Here is an 18,598-nt window from a genome sequence, read left to right as displayed (position 1 = left end):
AGCGCTGATTTAGCGATCCGCACTCACGGGGGCAACTTGGCTATTAGATATATAGATAAAACCAGATGTTGTTTCCTGAAATTATAGGAAGGGAAAAAAGAAGGGGGGAAGAAAGCCTGATTATTACATACCAAATGTATAAGAAATAATAATAATAAAATTTTTTTGCTGAAGTTACCTTATATGCTTTTAGTTATGCTACTAGCTTATATGTTGAGCCATAAATATAGCCATGCCAATTCTTCAATAAAAATAATTTTCATTTACAGCATATAGCAAAAATAAAATGCAAGCACACTGCTATGTTTCTATGTTTTTCTGAGAACTAAAAAGTATACGTTTATGGTATCTCAGGAAGAGTTTTTCAGTAAGAATGTTTTTTAAACAACACCACACTAACTTATAAATGAAAGAGACTGCTGAGAATTGTAGTCCAAATGGGTATGAGAATTCATGGATTTTAATGCCTAGCCTCATGTCAGGAATATAAAAGAATTCTGCAAATCAAGAGGGTCAAGCTAGCACTATATAATATAAAAATACAAATGTTTATTAAGGTGTACACATGTTAAAATATACATGCATTTCAAAGGATATCTCTGTACTCTCATTGCCAAGTATCACGGGTCCCTCTTCTTGTGTGTGTGTATATATATATATATATATATATATATTGAAACAGGTGATATCCACACATCCCAAATAAAGCATTTTTTCAACTGAAAAGCTATTGAAAATCTTATCCTAAGATTTTGTACCAGTACAGCTCAGATCATCATTTTGTTTTTTTTTAATTTTCTTTTAAACCTAAGATTAAGCGTAAACCAAACTGAATTGTTATGCGAACTTAGCATTACTGGGTAATGTACGGTATATCTATTTGCTAGGTCACATAACAAATTGTGCCACTGCTGCATTTTGGGTTTATTGTGTCACTTTTTTTCTCATGTAGGGCAACTTAATTATCAAACGACACAACTCAGGGGCGAGCACATTCAAGTTAATATTAATGTGTAATTGAAAGCAACAGAACACAGAAGGCCAATCAAACATTTTCTGTCCATGGAGAAAGAGTTTGCATGTGACTTTGGGATCCTTCTGAAAGTTAGCAAGGAAGCAAACATAAAATTAAAAAACAAATAATTCAAAAGATGTGAAGCTAAATATCCTGCAGTATCTTTATTTTTGGAATGCAACAGCATGCAAATGAATTGCTTTTTTGCTCAAAGTTCATCCAAATATACCATTTAGTAAAAATTGCTGCTTTTGTCATGATAAGAAAATTCAGTCAAAGTTTGAGAACCTGGGATTTGGGGAAAAAGATGAATTAATATATTTAAAAAATGAAACAGGTATGCACAGTGATTCTACAAAGACATCATTAAAGGATCAGCAACACAAAATACATGAAAACCTCTTGTTGAAGGTGCTTAGATGCATTCAGCATATGATTAAATACATTCAGTTTCAATAGAATGTAATCACACTGATTTTGGTTGTAGTGTACATTTATACTGAGGCAGACCATTGATTTATTAAGGTCAGCATTGTCTACTTTGATTGGCAATGGCTCTTCAAGACCTCAAGTGGCTTTCATATCACCTATTTCCTGATTAGTTTCATAGAGGATCCCAGGAACTGAGCTTGGGACCATCTGCATGCCAAGCAGATGCCAGTTTGGTGTAGTGGTTAAGTGCATGGACTCTAATCTGGGAGAACCGGGTTTGATTCCCCGCTCCTCCACTTCCACCTGGCTGGATGACCTTGGGTAAGCCATAGTTCTGATAAGAGCTGTTCTTGAAAAAGAGCAGTTTCTGTCAAGAGCTCTCTCAGCCCCACCTACCTCACAGGGTGTCTGTTGTGGGGAGGGGAAGGGAAAGGAGTTTGTAAGCCACTCTGAGACACCTTTGGGTAGTGAAGGGTGGGGTATAAATCCAATATCTTCTTTTTCTTCTTCTTCTCTGAGCCGCAGCCCCTCCCTGAAAGTGGAAAGGCACTGGGAATTTCATGGCTGTGCCAGTTCAACTAACAAACATTTCAGACCAAATAAAGCAGAGCAAAAAAGAGAGACAGCATTCCACATGTGCCCTAGCTCCTGCATTAAATGGTCAGGACACCCATCTTCTGTGCTGGAACATTCCTGGCAAGCATGGCTGTTGCCACAGATCCTTTCTACAGCATCAGAATTATCCATGTAACTTCAAATGCTACAGATTTTATTGTGTGACATTGCCATGTAGAAACCATTTTCAGCATCCCCCAGGTTGTTCTTGTAATGATAGGGATGGGGTGATTGGTTAAGTTGGTAGTGTACCAGTATTTTGCTGCAATGAGTCCTAAAACAGAAACTTAAACGAAGAGGTACACATATTGATTTAGCTACAACCAATGGGGAATGGTCTGGAGGCTTGGGGAAGGGAGTGGATGTAGAATGAGCATAGAAATAGAAATATGTGATTAATGCATTCTCCTTGGTTTCCTCTTTGCTTGCAAAATCTGGCTCTAAATCTGCTTCTAAAGGTGTATGTGCAGGAGACAGAGAGCACAATATAGTGGATGAGTCTGGCCATGGTAGCTGGTACACATTGCATACTTGATAGCACAGCAAACTGTTATGTGTTATTGATTGATTTTGATTGTCACTTATTGCACACATAGTTGGAAGAAAGAGACTGACACAGGTATTTGGTATTAACAAAAGGGGTAGCTTTATTTCACTTTTACTTCAACTAGAATGCAACTGTAACTTGGCAAGGGCCACAACATAAGCCAGGCAAAAGGATCTCCTGATCCCTTTCCTGGCCCTAAACAGGTTGAGCCCCCAAGCCCCTGGCACAAGCCAACCTTAACACAGCCATTGCCAGGGAGCAAGATATGCTAACCATCCTGAAACTGAGCCGACACCCTCAAGCTGCAGAACTTGAGAGGAGACCCACTCCAGGGTGTATCACAGGCCACTAGCAATCCCCACCTGAGGCCCATGCGAAGGAATGGTTCGTGCTGAGCGCACCAACCCCCCAATCAAGGAGGGGTCTGTCAGTTGGTGTTCCCCCCCTTTTCAACAAAAACCAAGCCAGATTCCTGCCAACACCCTAGTTAACAGCACCTACCCGAAGCCAATTACCCAACCACAACAACACTGTGAGGTAGGCAAAAACACCCCCTTTCTGGGCCAATCTGAAAAGAGGTGAAAAATTCCTACACGGACCCAAAATTGGCGACCAGCAAAGCCCACATTGGCACGGGGAAGGTGGGCGGACTGATTGCAGAAAGACTGTCCTGATAGGGGAGAGCACTATGCTAATAAGCACCAAGCTCTGCCCCCAATGCTTACCTGTATGGGCAGGAATCACCCTAAAATAGCCTCTCTCCTTCCATTCATGCAAAGGAGGCCCTCCATTTGAATGCAACACTGGGGTTGCTGCCTGATAGGGCCGCATTATCCCCAAGGGGCTACACCTTGGTGGAGCATCTAATGTATGCTTATCAACTGTCATGATAGCTCCATACAGCTATAGCCATGGACACAGAATGAAGGCACACGACTATGTTGAAGCTCAAGCGACTATGGGGTCTGGTTTGGTGGAAAAACATCCAAACCTGAATGTATACTATCCCTGCATTCCATTAAATGAAACAGTACACGAGCTTAATAAAATCAAGTTTTGAAGATTAGTAACTGCAAGAGAGAAGTATGTTTTAATTAACATTGAGCTTGGACACACAAAACCACAAATTGCTATCCATTTTTACCAAACTTTTAGAGGGCTTTTAAATGAAATAATTTTGTGAATCTAAGAATATTTCCAGATACAATTGGCTGAATTAACCTCACTCAAACTGGTTAATCACCCACAGTTTAATTACTCAATGCTCTCTGATTATAGCCTATTTATTTTCAAGATCCTAGCATTTCTTTTGTTTATGTACAGTTCTTTCAGCAAGCAAGAGCAAGAATCTGTAGACAACAGCATTTGCAAAAGTTAGAAGTTATTTGAAATGATTTTCATGACCTGTTGGTAATTTCCAGGGATGCTGGGTTGATTTCGGTATGTTCACATACATGTTATGATCCTAATGAAGATCTATATGTGCATAGCTTAAAAACATTGCATTCAATTATTGGCTGTATCCCATTTATTTCAATATGTTTTAAATGCAACCCTTTCCTCTAAACCCATTTAATAGTTTATTTATGAGGAACATTTATGTTGGTTTTTTGCCACTCAGTGCTGCTAACATAACATAAAAATCAATAATAGAACAATCATCTATTGAGATGTTTTAATTACAGTTTGTAACCCAAATTAAAATTCTTTGGATACTTACAGAGCAATCCTGCGCTGTGCCTGTGTTGCAGCAGCCAGCCAACGTGCAACCCTGGTGCTGCTAGATGGCTCCCTATGGGCCAAGTTACACCTCAGCAGAGGGGGGAGAAGTGTAGCTGGCTGCTTGCGAGGCTGTGTCCATGGTGATTCCGCTGCAGCGTAGCCTTGTGGCATACTGTCAAGGTGGGGGTGGCATGAGTGGAGAGGCACTTTGGGTCAATGGGAGTGGCCAGTCCTGTGGCAGATGCCATTGCACATGACAGTTTGGAGTGGGGATGGGGAGCTCAAGAGAGCCCTATTCTCCCCTCCCACCCTGCCCCCTGACAGACACCCCTGCCGATGACAGGCATGTGGTCACGGTCATTTGTTTCCCCTGCATGCCAGCATGTTCTATGGGCAAGCCCCCCCTCCACAAATACTTCGAGTCCTCCTGCTGCAGGGGCTCCCTCTACCACTGAATCAGGAAACCCCCATGACCCAGTGCCCCCGTGCCCCTGTGCTACTTGCACAGATGCCTTCCCCCCAGGTGCCAGAGGAACCCCTTTCTTGAGCAGACACACAGTTAGGAGCCTCATTCATGCTCCCATTCCATTAGTGACCTCCCCCCTCCCAGTAAGTTGCATCATTCCTCTCTTCTTTGCTCCATGCTCACAGGAACCCCATGAGGTTGGTCAGCCTGAGACTGTGCATCTGGCATTGGGCCCAAGGCCACCCACCTAGCTTCCATGTAACAAGTGAGGAATGGAATCCAGGACTCCCCTGTTCAGCCTCATGCTATAGCCAGCACGATGAGATGGCTCATTCAGCCCCTCTGGCCCCTCCCCCCTTCACACAGAAGCCTGCGAGGCAAGCAAGCCCTCCCTCTTAAACATCCCCCCGGAAGCCCACAGGGGGACTGGCAGATGGGGTGGGGAGGGAGAGGGGCAGGGAGGGAGGTGGAGCTCTGGCCAAGTAGCAGAAACCAAGCAGCAGGGACAAAGTTGGGCCACAACATAGACTGTATTGCACTGGAATCCATGGCAAGGGGTGACAACTCCACCCACTCCCACTTTGGGGACTGAGGGTGCCCAGCATGGCATGAACCTAAGTGGGATAACATCCCAGATGGAACTTGGGAAGGCTTGCTGGGCATGAAGCTCTGCTTCAAGAGGAAGGCCAGAACAGCTGACTGAGGAGGGGGGGACTTGCCACACTCACAAGCCTCTATGTTGAATCACCACTTGCAAGACAGTAAAACAGGCGTGAGTGCCATGACAGCCTCAGCCATGGATGCCTTGTCCTGACAGGTTCTGCAAATACAGCCCCAAGGGGGGGGCTCACCACAAGCCCCCCGAGGCACATGATGGAACCTGTGTTAGCCTGATTGCTCTGAGTTATTATCAATGTAGGGGAATATGAGATATTATAAACTAGCAATAGGCAATAAGGGAGCAAATACCTGTATATACAGAGGTCCCGCTTCTCCCAGAGATACCAGAAACAGACACGGAGGTTGACTTCAGTGTAAAAATGTTTTTCCTTTTACTGGAGATTCTTCACACAAAAACAGTACACACACACACACACAATTATACAGCTTCTAGGAAAATTAGATAGACAATCAAGAGACGTTCGCATGAGCAGGAGATCGTTGGGGGCCAATATTTACCTGTCCTGATGAGATGATGCATCCCAGTGGAAAAATAGGGGGGACTAATAAGGAATGCTCTGAACCGACAGAAGCACATGGAAGACTCTGGCTACAGTCCAAGAGTCTTAAAGAGGCAGTGTGGGTTTCAGGATAGCAAGAGCTAACAGCTAAAGAGCCAGAATGGACGTATAGAAGGCGAAGAGGGGACGTAGCAAGCGCGGGGAGCGGGGAGAGAGAGAGCATATTACTGAGTGCCCACTTTTGTATGGGGGGCTCTGGGGAGAGGGCTTTGCTGGCCACCTCCCTTGAGACCACCCCTTGGTGGTCCATTCCAGAAGTCACGTCCACAATGAGAAAAGGGCCTATGGGTTGGTCAATGTTGAATTCTAGCTGAGCTTGTGATAGAGACACCTCCAGGATCGTTATGACTCATCGGCTAGCACTTATTGTGTTCTTTGTCTCAGGGCTGCAGAACCGGTTCCTGGATTCAATGAGGAAGGTCAAGTCCTTTGTCAAATGAAAGGTGGGAAAGGGGGGGGCTGCCAGTGTGATGAAGAAGGACTTCTTTAATGGCGTCAGGAGTCCTTAGTTTAAACAGCAAATGGCCGATGGCTGTTTTTAGAGTGTTTCATGTGTCTAGGAGTACATCTGGAACGGGGCAACCTCGGGAACCATGTGCACATCATCTCAGGCTCTTGCTGGAGCATGTCTGGCATCACAATCTGGTCACCTTACATCAGAGTGTCCTTTGTACACTTTACACACCGTTCATTTATGTCCATATGAGAGCACAAAGCTCCTTGCTGGGCAACACCTGCCAACTCACACTCACCTATCCTCTGTTGAGGTGCTCCTGGATTGCTTGCAATCTATCCCCTGTAGGAGCTCCAGTTGAAGGCTGCAAAACAGCAAGGGGATGGCTTAAAGGGACACTTGCCAAGCTGGTTCATCACAAGCAGTGGAGCAGCTGTCAGACCCCCCCACACACACACAGATACACCCTGTACCCTGATGAGTCTCATGGAAAACTTTCCAGGGAAGTTTTCCCATGGCATGTCAGGGGCCATGATGCTGCACTGTGGTGGCTCACATCACCCAACACCTTAACCCAATGATGCTGTCATGGCACCTCACCTCAAGCAAGGGGAGGGGGAGCAGGTTTGGGATGCTTGCCCATGCTTACGTGTCAGTGCACTGGTGCCCCTGTGAGCCAAGCCTCTGAAGGTGGGGCACCTATTAGGGTTCTGAAAATGGAGAGGTCAGCCACAGAGTACAGACTTTGCTTTCCTCCTTGGGTGTTAGCTCCAAGTGCTTGCCCTGAAGTGCTAAAGTGCCCTCTCTGTGCATCATCCGCCACCAAAGTGGCTTGCCCCTCACTCTAACTCTGCATGGCAGGGAACTCCGAGACGGACTCCTGTGCCTCACACCCTAACTACTGAGCTGTATAAAGTCCTCGTAGAAGTTTTTGTAGGATGGAGGGGGTCATGATTAGGTGCTGGGGAAGTGGCTTGGCCATCCCAGGGAGGGAAAGTATTGGCCAAGGCAGTAGTTGGCATCCTGAGCTCCTCCAAGAATAATTGGTGGGGATACAGCAGTGGGGGAAGATTTTAATTTTGCAATCCATGGATGTCTATGGACTACACCATGTGTTTTAGTGGTGTAACTTTCCACTTCTGGCAGGGAGCATTCCCAGGTTTAAAGGGCTCAGAGAGTTGACTAACTCAGGCCGCGCCCCCAACACCACTTACAACCACACCGGCTCAGGGGCCTACGCCTTAGTTGCACCAATAGCTGGCTACCACACCCCACCACCAGCACCCATGAGCAATGGGGTGCTGCAGTGGCCCTGAGCTGTCATACATGTCAGTTACAGCAACCTAACTTACCCTGATGTAACTGAGACTTATGCCAATATACGAGTAAGTTGGCTCCCAGAGCACTCCCCCCTCCCCCGGATGGCCCTGTTAGTTATCCTAATCCAGAAAACACCATCAGCATGTGGAAGCAGGTTTGTATGCCCAGATCCCTTTCCTAGATAAGCATCTATGCCTTCATCCAAAAAGTTGGGCTGTGCAAGAAGTTCTGGCAATATCCTTGTTATCATTACATACAGTGGATCCTTAGGTTTAGCTTTTAGTAGAACAGAGAAAAAGAAGGGTGGATGACTAATACATAATATAGAAGCCACTATGCTTAGTGCCAAGGTACATACCAGTGTAAACATCAGTTCAAAAGATTTATAGTACATCCATAACCTCTGTATTGTATATCAGAAATACTACCTCGCCTCTAATAAATGTGTTAGACCCAATGATCTTTTCCTTTCAGTTTTGCCCAACTCACTCTCCTCTTACTATACTGTGACACATAGCTTTTGTCCATGTAGACCTCATGATCCTCAGCATAGACTTTTTTTATTGTCAAAGGGAACCCCTTCCTCCCTTTTTATCAGCAGAAAAGCTGGTTGGGTGCATCCCAATATGCTTTCCCTTATTTCAAAGGTGTTGATTTGAAGGGCAGATCTTGGCATTCCATGGCATCTCTACTTCAACCCCTCCCCCATAGTATTATTTGTTAAAGGTCCATTCTACAATCTGTAGTATGACTTATGCCTGTTATTATCAAAACATTTTTAACACACTCCTCTCTTTGTGTGTATTCATGTCCTTCTGGCTGAAGATCTTTGTGAGACTATCAGTCTCACTGTTCCACATGCCACATCATTTGACCCTTCTGTCTGCACACAGATGGCATCAGCTCTAGACAGCTGAATGGCAACCATGTTAGGCCAAACAGCTGCTCTCTTTTTCAGTGATCACTAGTCTATGGGTGAAAAACTAGTGCTCTGCATGAAAATTTGATAGCCTTCGCCCACTGAAATTCCATAGTTCTCTCTGACCTCAGTAAGGATGCTTACTTTATAATACAAAGCAATATAAATTCATTCAACTTTTAAGCTTGTTGTATTTTTGGGACACTGCCTGGTCTTCACTGAATGTTATACATGAGCTATCCATGATCTTTTTAGGCAAATTACAGTGCAATCCTAAGCATGTATGCTCAGTAAACTCCAGTATGTTCCATGGTACATACTTCCTAGTAAGTATGCTAAGAACGACTGCCTGATTCAGTCATCAAGGCTTCCCCCCCCTCTATATAGGCACTTTATATTTCTAATTTGAATCAATGCAATAATTTTGAAGGCTCACAAGGGACTGCCCTTGAAGAAAACCTGGAAACTACAACTTGTCCAGAAACTGGCAGCCCAACTATTATCAGGGGCTAGCTGCCCGAAATACATATTGCCCATTTTGAAACAGCTACAGTAGTTGCTAGTCTGTTTCTGAGTTCAATTCAAGGTGCTGGTTATGACCTTTAAATTCTGGGGCCCACATACTTGAAGGAGCAGCTTCTTCCATATGTCTCCATGTTCCAACTACGGTCATGAGGAAGCCATCTGTTGGTGATCCCACCACTTACGGTAGCTGGTCCGGCATTGACCAGAGCCCAGGCCTTTCCTGTTGTGGCTCCAGTTCTGTAGAATGGGCTCCCTGAAGAGGTGAGGAGATCCCCTTCCTTGAAGAGCTTTCAGTAGTGCTGCAAGGCCTATTTGTTTGCCAGGGCTTTTGAGGGAGTCTGAATACCAGGCATCTCTTAAAGGGGAGAAGAGATTTGGGTTTGTTTGTTTTTTGCTTTTAACTGTAAATGTTTTAAACAATTATTGTAAGCCTCCTTGAACCACAAGGAAATGCAGGAAATAAATAAATTGTAAGAAGGTATCTGTAGAGGTGGCAGATACATTTTATAAATGAAAATCTACAGATTTCTCCCTCAGAATATTCTCTCTGAGATCAGACATGTAGCCAAGAGTTGGCTCCCTTAGGGTTTAATACTGTGAACCTGCCTTGACCTGGATGGCCCAGGCTAGCTCAGACTCATCAGATCTTGGAAGCTAAGCAGGGTTGGCCCTGGATGGGAGGCTACCAAGGAAGTACAGGGTTGCTGCGCAGAGGCAAACCACCTTTGTGGTGAAAACCCTACAGGGTCACCATAAATCAGCTGCAACTTGATGGCACTTTCCATCACCATTCTTTACTTCTTTCTGTTGATGCATGAGAACAGTGCTTCTTTCTTTCCTTCGAGAAGGGAAGAATGGAAAGCACAGAGAAAGTGGGAATAGTGTATGGATAACAGGAGAAGGGAACAACAATACAACCTAATAGGAGAAGGGCACAGCAATATAACTCTAGTACACATATCTAAACAACCATGACTGATTCCCCACAAGAAGCTGTGCCGCCCTGGCTCTTCTGTTTTCCCTACTTGCATTGGTCAATTTCACACTATTCGCTGCACGGCCACATTTTGACCCGCAGCTCCCCCCAATTTCCCCTGTGTCTTCTCGATCCTTGTTTTTTGAGATCGAGAGGACGTGGGGGAAATCGGGGGGAGCTGTGGGTCAAAATGCAGCTGCGCAGTGAATAATGTGAAATTGACCGATGCAAGTAGGGAAAACAGAAGACTGAGGGTGGCACAGCTTCTTGTGGGGAATCGGTCCATGTCATTTAGATAACTTAGACTGAGGTGGGTAGCCATGTTGGTCTGAAGCGGCAGAACAATGTTTGAATCCAGAGGCAGCTTTAAGACTAATAAAGCTTTATTCTGGGTATAAGCTTTCATGTGCATGCACACTTCTTCAGATACCACTGGATTCAAACTTTGTTCATTCATAGAACTGATATTTATGGAACACAAGCCATTATGTAAGGTGCATAAAGTGATTCAAAGCTTGTATGTGCAAATGACAGTGAGAACAGATCTGTGCCAGCCACTCTATAGGCAGATGGGTGCCAATGTTAACAGACTATTTTTGACAAAAAGAATGCAAAGAAATTGCCTTAGCACTTGAAAACACTGAAAACATTTTGATTTTCAACTTAAAAAGAAATCTTCCCAGAGCTCTCAAATACTTCATCTTTCTGCAGCTAAAACAGTATGAGACCTACATGCTACAATAACTTCCTGCCAGCAAGAGATCTTTGAAAAGGTTTCATAGAAGTGCCGCCAGTCTATAATGCATATTAACATTCATAGGTATTATAGATGGTAATGTACTTCTGCCTTGCTGGGAAAATAAAACACATTCTCAGTGACCTTATTTTTTTTGGGGGGGGGGAGGATAATAAGCATAGAGATAATGGAAATGCCAACATTGGCCAATGTGCCTTCATTTCATGGTATAACTGCTTAAAAGGCCATATCAGGGCAGTAATAAACGCATTCCTAGTGCAAGGGGTGTCGAAAGAGCTTAAAGCAAGAGGATCCAGAGCACAGAGCCCCTGTCTGTTTGGAGGGGGAAAAGATCAAAGTAAATGCCTATTAAGTTTATAATGCATTCACTAAAAATGTATTTGTAGCATATGAAGAAGGCATTCGCTTCTCTATAGGAAGATAATGCAATGAATTTTAAAATAGCCTGTCAGAAGAAACCAAATGGATCAGTTTCTCTGGAAAATTCTAGCGTATTGTCCAACACACAACATTATGTATCTGATTATATTATCCCTCCTGGTGTCTCAGTTTATATCTACCGGCTACTGTAAACATTACATTCATGTTTGATTATGAACAGAAACTGCATCACCTTCTAGTGGAATGTTGGTGGGTGGATTAATGTTCTATTAACAAACTTCTCCTTTGGTAATGAAAACGTGCTAAAGTCTCTGAAATACGCCCATATGCTTATCCGCGCTCTGGTAAGTCTCTGAAAACAGATTTCAATGCTTTTTCTTCTGCTTCCCCCTAAGTATTTCGTTGTTAATTCATGTGTATGGGAGGGGCCCCTCCCCCGCTCGCTTTTTTCACCGTTCCCAGGGGGTAGCTTTCTTTTTAAATTCTCGTTTTGCTTTAATCCGACTCACAGTTCATTGTTGGTCACACAACCTCACTCAGCATATGTTTAAAATGCTCGATCTCTGACGCTTGTCCTGGTCAGCGGCTCTAGATCCTTACGGACACTCAGTGGCAGGACTGTCGGGGCGGAGGAGCACCTCAATTCCCCAGCATCGCACTGGCAAAGAGGCCACCCCTCAAAAGCCCCATGGCTAGGAGCCTTTTGCCTAGGCTCCGGGGGGGTAGCGACCTGTCACCCTCCTCCTTTCCACTGGTGCGCAGATCACATCCCCGGGAGGTTCATGAGATGCGTCTGCCAGCGTGTCACCATAAACCGGAAGTTCCCCCTTACTCCATTCTTCAGAGCTATGGAGAGTTTCATAACCCATGCAAAACTTCTATAGGAAGTTGTAGAAGTTAGGAATTTGAAGGAGAACCATAGACACAGACATCTAGTCTCTATTCTTTCTAGGATTGCGAACACCAGCTTGGGAAATTCCTGGAGATTAAGTGGAAGCGTGTGGGGGAGTCCAGAGTCTAGAGGAGGGAGGAAGTTCTGCAGGCATGCGTTGCCACTGAGTCTACCTTCAAAAGCTGCTATTTTCTCTAGGGGAACTGATCTCTGTAGTTTGGAGATCAGTAGTAATTGCAGGAGAACTCCAGGACCCACCATGTGGTTGGTAACCTTAACTCGTTCAGATAGTTTGGAATCAGATCTCAATGGCCAGCAGATACTGAAAGCTTTGTTCTCTGCAAGCATAATGTTAATATTAAAAATGCCATACATTAAAAAGATCACATCCAATTTTCACAGCATTCTAAAGGTGCATTCCTGAAGTGGCAAGCTAACAACTCAGACACTGAATACATGTGGGTGGCCTTTGTAAATGAATGTTTCCAGCCAGTTGGGTGCCTTTATTGGGTCCTGGCTTGTGGGAGGGAAGACCACACCAACCGTAGCTTCCTGGCCCCACCCTGTCTCAGCTGTTAGAGCTGGTTGACCAGCAGTGGTACAGGGCTGCTATATACCACCCCACAGCCTCAGTACTCACAGCAGATTTCAACAGAAAATGTGGAGAAGAGCAGTTTGTCAAGAGCAGTTAAATGACAGAACCAATTTCAGGGGGCGGGTTCTCCCTTGTTGATGGTTTTCAAGCAGAGGCTGCACAGCCAACTGCCAGGAATACCATAACTCTGTATTTCCTGCATTAAGCAGGCGGTTGGGCTACATGGTCCATAATTCCTCTCTGGATCTGTAATTCCTAGTAGCACTATGCACAAAGTTCTTAGGGTAGTGAGGAATTTGCTGCCCTCAAGATTGCTTCTGCCCATGGTTTTCCCTTTTTGGATCTCTGCAATTTGAGCATCAAAGTTGTCTGAGTTCCTCTTTCCAGAAATTTAGCTGAAAACTTCACATGAAGACTCCAGCACATTAAAGTTTTGTGAATGCAGCAGTGGATTGTCATAAAAACTTGATTTTAGGCTTTCCTGTTGGCATTACCCAATCCATGAATCTACCCTGAACTGCATATTAAAGATTCTGATTTTTACATTGTTTCCCTGGATGTACCATTATTACTGGCCCTAAATATAGCAAGCACATGTTTTCCAATGCAGTGAAACAGCAGCTTTTAGCTGCTTATCAAGTCTGCAAAACAAAATCTGCATTCTAAAGGCTCAAGCGTGACAGCTGCTGAGGCTCCAGGAACTCTGAATTTTCTCCTGATACTAAAGCTTTGTGTGTGATACCAGTACTGAGAGCTTGCTCGCTTGCTTTGTATCTGTTGCAACTTGCAATGGCAGACAGCTGTTAGGGGGTCTTTGCAAACCAAGAGAACAAACTCAGGCATCAAGGCTATATGTGCACAGCAGGGAATTCTGAAAGCAGCTTCCTGAACAGCTGAAGTGAGGACAAGGGGTAGCTTAGAAGGAAAAATTCAGAAGAAGGCAGCATGATTTACAACATAGCCAGGGCCAGATTTAGGGGCAGGCAACCTATGAAATTGGCTAGGTCACCAACCTGGGGGTATCTGTCAGAGGCCACATTCCAATGTTGAACAACTGGAGGAAGTCTACTGAAAATGCTCCTTACATTGGTCACTGTTTGATCCCTGACCCTCATTCTCTGCTGGATTGTGGGCCACCACACACAGCAATGAATTATGGAAACATGACACTTCTGCAAGGCCATTCAAAATGATTACTACTGTTTTTTGGTGTCCTTGGAATGTACTTCCAGTTTTAGCATGGACCTCTAATCATACACATTCACCAAAATTTTCTGGTTGCTGCTCTCAGTTGTACTGAATTTTATGGCTGGTCTGATTTTAATGGCAGGTTCCATTTGACTGCATGACTTTTTTTAAAAGAAAACATTTCACTGAGTTCTATTGATTTTATTATTGATCATGTCCTGTATATTATTTATTGTTTTTTGTAATTGTGGAAACTGCTTTGTGAACCATGTGGCCTAAGAGTGCAGGGTATAGCTTTTATTAAATAAATAAACAAACCATACTGTTTAAATCTTGCATTTCCTATATGGGTGCATAATACAGCAAATCCCAACTGGTGGAGGCTGTATCCCTCATGTTAAATGTCTCCCAGTCTGCTAGAAGTGAGTATATATGGTCCAAATTCAAGGGAAGGAAAATAATCTCACCAAACAAGTGCCACAATGGCAGTTTGTAAATAAAAGACAGCTGAATTGGTGTTCGAGGGAGAAGATTTGCTTGCGATTCTAGGAACCAATCATAACTCAGTGTTTTAAAAGCCAGTGGCTAGGATGTAATCCCATTCCTGAAATATAATATTACGCCTTAGTAGATACCACCGAGCTAAAGCTTCTAAAGGAGAGGCATCCTCACTGAAAATCAAGGTGAGCATTTAGGCCTCTTCAGAATATTCAGGATGTTCTGTTACTCTTGTATTGGCTTGATTCCAGTGGAGAATTTTCACAGATAGAAGATGGAGGACTTTACTTGATTCCCCTTTCCTGCTACAGACCCCTGACTCTCGCCTCGTGGTTTCTAAGCATTTTTGATTATGTCCTTCCTCCAAGGAGTGCATTGTTCTCCTGTCCCCATTTTGTCCTAGCAGCAACCCTGTGAGGTAAACTGAAATGAGTGACTGGTCCAAGGTTACTTAGTGAACTTCATGTCAGAATGGGAATTCGAACCTGCTTCTTCCTAGTCCTAGACAACACTTTAACCATTACATCACTGTGTTCTGTATTACTCAACAATATTGATCACAATTCTTTGTTTGTGTGTGTTTGGACATTTTATAAAAATCAAAAGAAACGGACTTACAGTGACTGCAGTTCACCAAATCCTGGAGCCAGCTCTGATTCTCCCCTTAACCAAAACCAATGAGCCATTATCAAGAAAGAAGCCAAAAGTCAGAGATTTCTAAGAGAGAAGATATATGGTGGTTTGGAAAAATACCAGTGGATCTCCTGCTCACAATGAAAGGTTTGCAGAAAAAAGTTCTTTTGCCAGTATTTTGTCCTTTAGCTTTGAAAAGATTAAAGAGGCTTTTACTAGAATTCTTCAGTGTGAGATTTTCCCCCCCACTGGGATGAGATTTTTGAGGTATTGCTTTGAGGTATTGATCAGACAGCTCCTGTCACACTGGGTTTTTCTACCACCTGAGGGAGGAACTATGGTTTGGGAAAAGATTGTACTAGAAGTGAACCTGCCTCAGCCATGAACTGTACACATTGAGAATGAAATTAAACCATGGTTCAAGAAGCATTTCTAGTTCTTGCTGCGTTCTGGCTGGCACATTTTACATTGAATATGGAGCAATAACTCATTACACTCAGAAGGCCAGGAATAAAAAGTGAGGTCTCTGTGGAACCACAATGCTGACTTGATTGAAATGATGTCTTCCTTCGCCATCAAGTGTGTTTATATGTGAATGCTTTCTGAACAGTGCAGTGGAACCTCATGGTGCAGTAAAATCAGTCATTTCACAGGATGACCATCCATTCATGTTCACAGGCAGCTTCAGTTCTTCCCATCAACCCCAGTGGAAGGAAAAAAGTAGGGGACTTGGGTTGGTCAATGGAAAGGGGTGTGCGTGAAAAGGAAAATGCAGGGGCATCTGCAGTCCACTGGCTTCCATTCCTCCTAACCAAGGGGAATTACATAGTGCCAAAAGAAAGAAAAATACAGTTTCAAAACAGCTCCACAAATCCTCTATCTCTTTCTTCTTCACAAATAAAACTTAAAACACAAAAGGGGTTTATTCAAAAGCAAGGATGGGTAGTTAAATTAGGGCCCAAATGCATAAACAATATGAAATATGAATCTAGAGCTGGAACAACAGAGGTAACAGAATGTCCCTTGTCCCTCAAGGCTCTCTAAAAGCCAGTCTGTCCAGTGGCTTGGCAGGCTCTCTGTGGTGGTGATGCTCCTTGTAGGGTTGTTGGTGCTGCTGTAGATCTGCTTCAAGCTGCTCCATTCTCTCCACAGGACATCCCAACACCTCAGACATCAATTTCCTCAGCCATCTCCTACAGCTACTTCACAGAAACAGGTCTCCCCAAAAAAAACCCTTCCCTCACGAATTCCAGCAGGGGCCAAATCCATGGTGTTTGCTATATACTGATGAAAACCCTTGCAAAAGAAATTGGCAGAGTAGATCTTTCCTACCTTCTCCAAATGGCTTGCTTTTTTGTCTCAAAAGATCATCTCCAGACAAAAAATTATCATAATATGGGAGGTTGCAGGAATGAGGGGGATAATGAAAAATAGTCTATCCCTCTGTCCTCTGCTGACATTTGGTGAATCCAACCCTTTTTGTGGCAGCCCAGATAAATCCATGTAATAAGTAGCACATCCACACAGGAAGAGCTAGAGACAAACCTGCAGAGTAGTCTCTATACTGGTACCCTAGCCAACAGGAACTTTTGGATTTACGTATCTATGACTAACATTAGAAGTGTCTCAGTGCCAAATTCCTTGTCCTAGTGCCAACCGGATTGAAATAGTGTGTTGGCATTGTTTAAACAAGAGATTTGGATCAAGAAAAAGTATTTTTTTACCCCGGAGTTCCAAATGCATTGTGTCCAGATCACGGGAGGTGGTAGTTCCACTCTATTCTGCTATGGTCAGGCCTCACCTGGAGTACTGTGTCCAGTTTTGGGCACCACATTTTAGGAAGGATGTTGACAAGCTCGAGTGTGTCCAGAAGAGGGCAACCAGGATGGTGAGAGGGTTGGAATCCAAGTCTTATGAGGAACAGCTGAAAGAGTTGGGTATGTTTAGCCTGGGAAAGAGAAGGCTTAGAGGGAACATGATTGCAGTCTTCAAGTATTTGAAGGGCTGTCATGTAGAAGATGGAGTGGATCTATTCTCTCTTGCTCTGGATTGCAAGACTAGGTCTAATGGGTGGAAATTACAAGAGAGTCGTTACTGGCTAAATATCAGGAGAAACTTCCTAACTGTAAGAGTGGTTGAGCAGGGGAACAGTCTGCCTCGGAAGGTGGTGGATGCTCCTTCGATGGACGTTTTCAAGCGGAGGCTGGATGACCATCTTTCGGATATGTTGTAGGTATGTAGAGCTATCTTTTGGCTACACTCCTGCAGAGTGCAGGGGGTTGGACTAGATGACCTGTATAACTCTGTTTAGGATTATACTGTAAGTCACATTTGTCAGCATTTGATTATCCATATTGAACAGGTCATGTGCAAAGTCCCTAGTTGTCTCTGTTCAGTTTGTGCACATTGAAACTAATGGAACCAATGTGATGTAATGGTTAGAGTGTCAGGCTAGAAGAAGGGAGATCAGGATCCAAAACCTTGTTTTGACATGAATTTCACAGGATGACCTTGGGTTGACTATTCTTTCTCAGCCAACCCTGTCATAATGGGATTGTCATGAAGGCAGAACAGAGAATGAGGGAAGTATGTGTACTGCTCAGCATCTCTTTGAAGACAGGGTGAGATGAGCATATAATAAACCAGTAATAGATTAATACCAACATATCTGTAGACAAAAGCAAATGTGTCCAAAATGGCTTAAAATAATGTTTTGGCACATCACTGTTATTTAAGTCAACTGTATTTCAAAATCATCTGTATATTTATTTCAGTACTAAATATGAGCGGGGGAAATGACCAATACAACTAATGTACTGCACTTAAGCAATGGGTTTCTGTAGATCTCTAAATATTTAAAAATTCCAGCTTTGGAAGGTTCAAAACATTTTAGCACTTTACATACCAGCAAGTAGAAAAACTCTGTGAGAATGACCTAGCCAAGTTTATTAAAGTAAAAACAGTCCCTGGATGTAGTTCAAAAATTAATAACAGCTGCAAATGAAGGTGCCCTTGCTAGTTATGCTTTGGGGCACATTATCAGTGTTCCAGAATGACACGACTGCTAAAGCAAGGTGCACGTGTGCATTTTTTTAAATGAAGAAAATGAATAGCATTTAGTTTGTGATCATCATTTTAAAATGTGACTGTAAATACCGTTGCTTCAAAGATTTCCTCAAGCCAATTAACCAAAACAACGTTCTGGGTAGTCATGTCAAAAACATTACCACCGTGATTATGGATACAGGGTGAAAAGAAAAAATGGCATACGATGCAATGTTACCTCATCATTTGTCTTGGTGACAAAATATATGCCAAGGTAATGAACCCATCTTGTTGCATCCCTTCACAGATGCTTCACTGCAAAGATGCATGAAATAGGTTTTAATAAAGCACCCATTTCTCTATTGCTTACTTTCATA

This window comes from Gekko japonicus, unplaced genomic scaffold (assembly GCF_001447785.1).
Source record: "Gekko japonicus isolate JY-2015 unplaced genomic scaffold, Gekko_japonicus_V1.1 scaffold1120, whole genome shotgun sequence".
NCBI lineage: Eukaryota > Metazoa > Chordata > Lepidosauria > Squamata > Gekkonidae > Gekko > Gekko japonicus.
The sequence above is the reverse complement of the archived record's forward strand: the minus strand, read 5'-3'. Positions refer to the sequence as shown.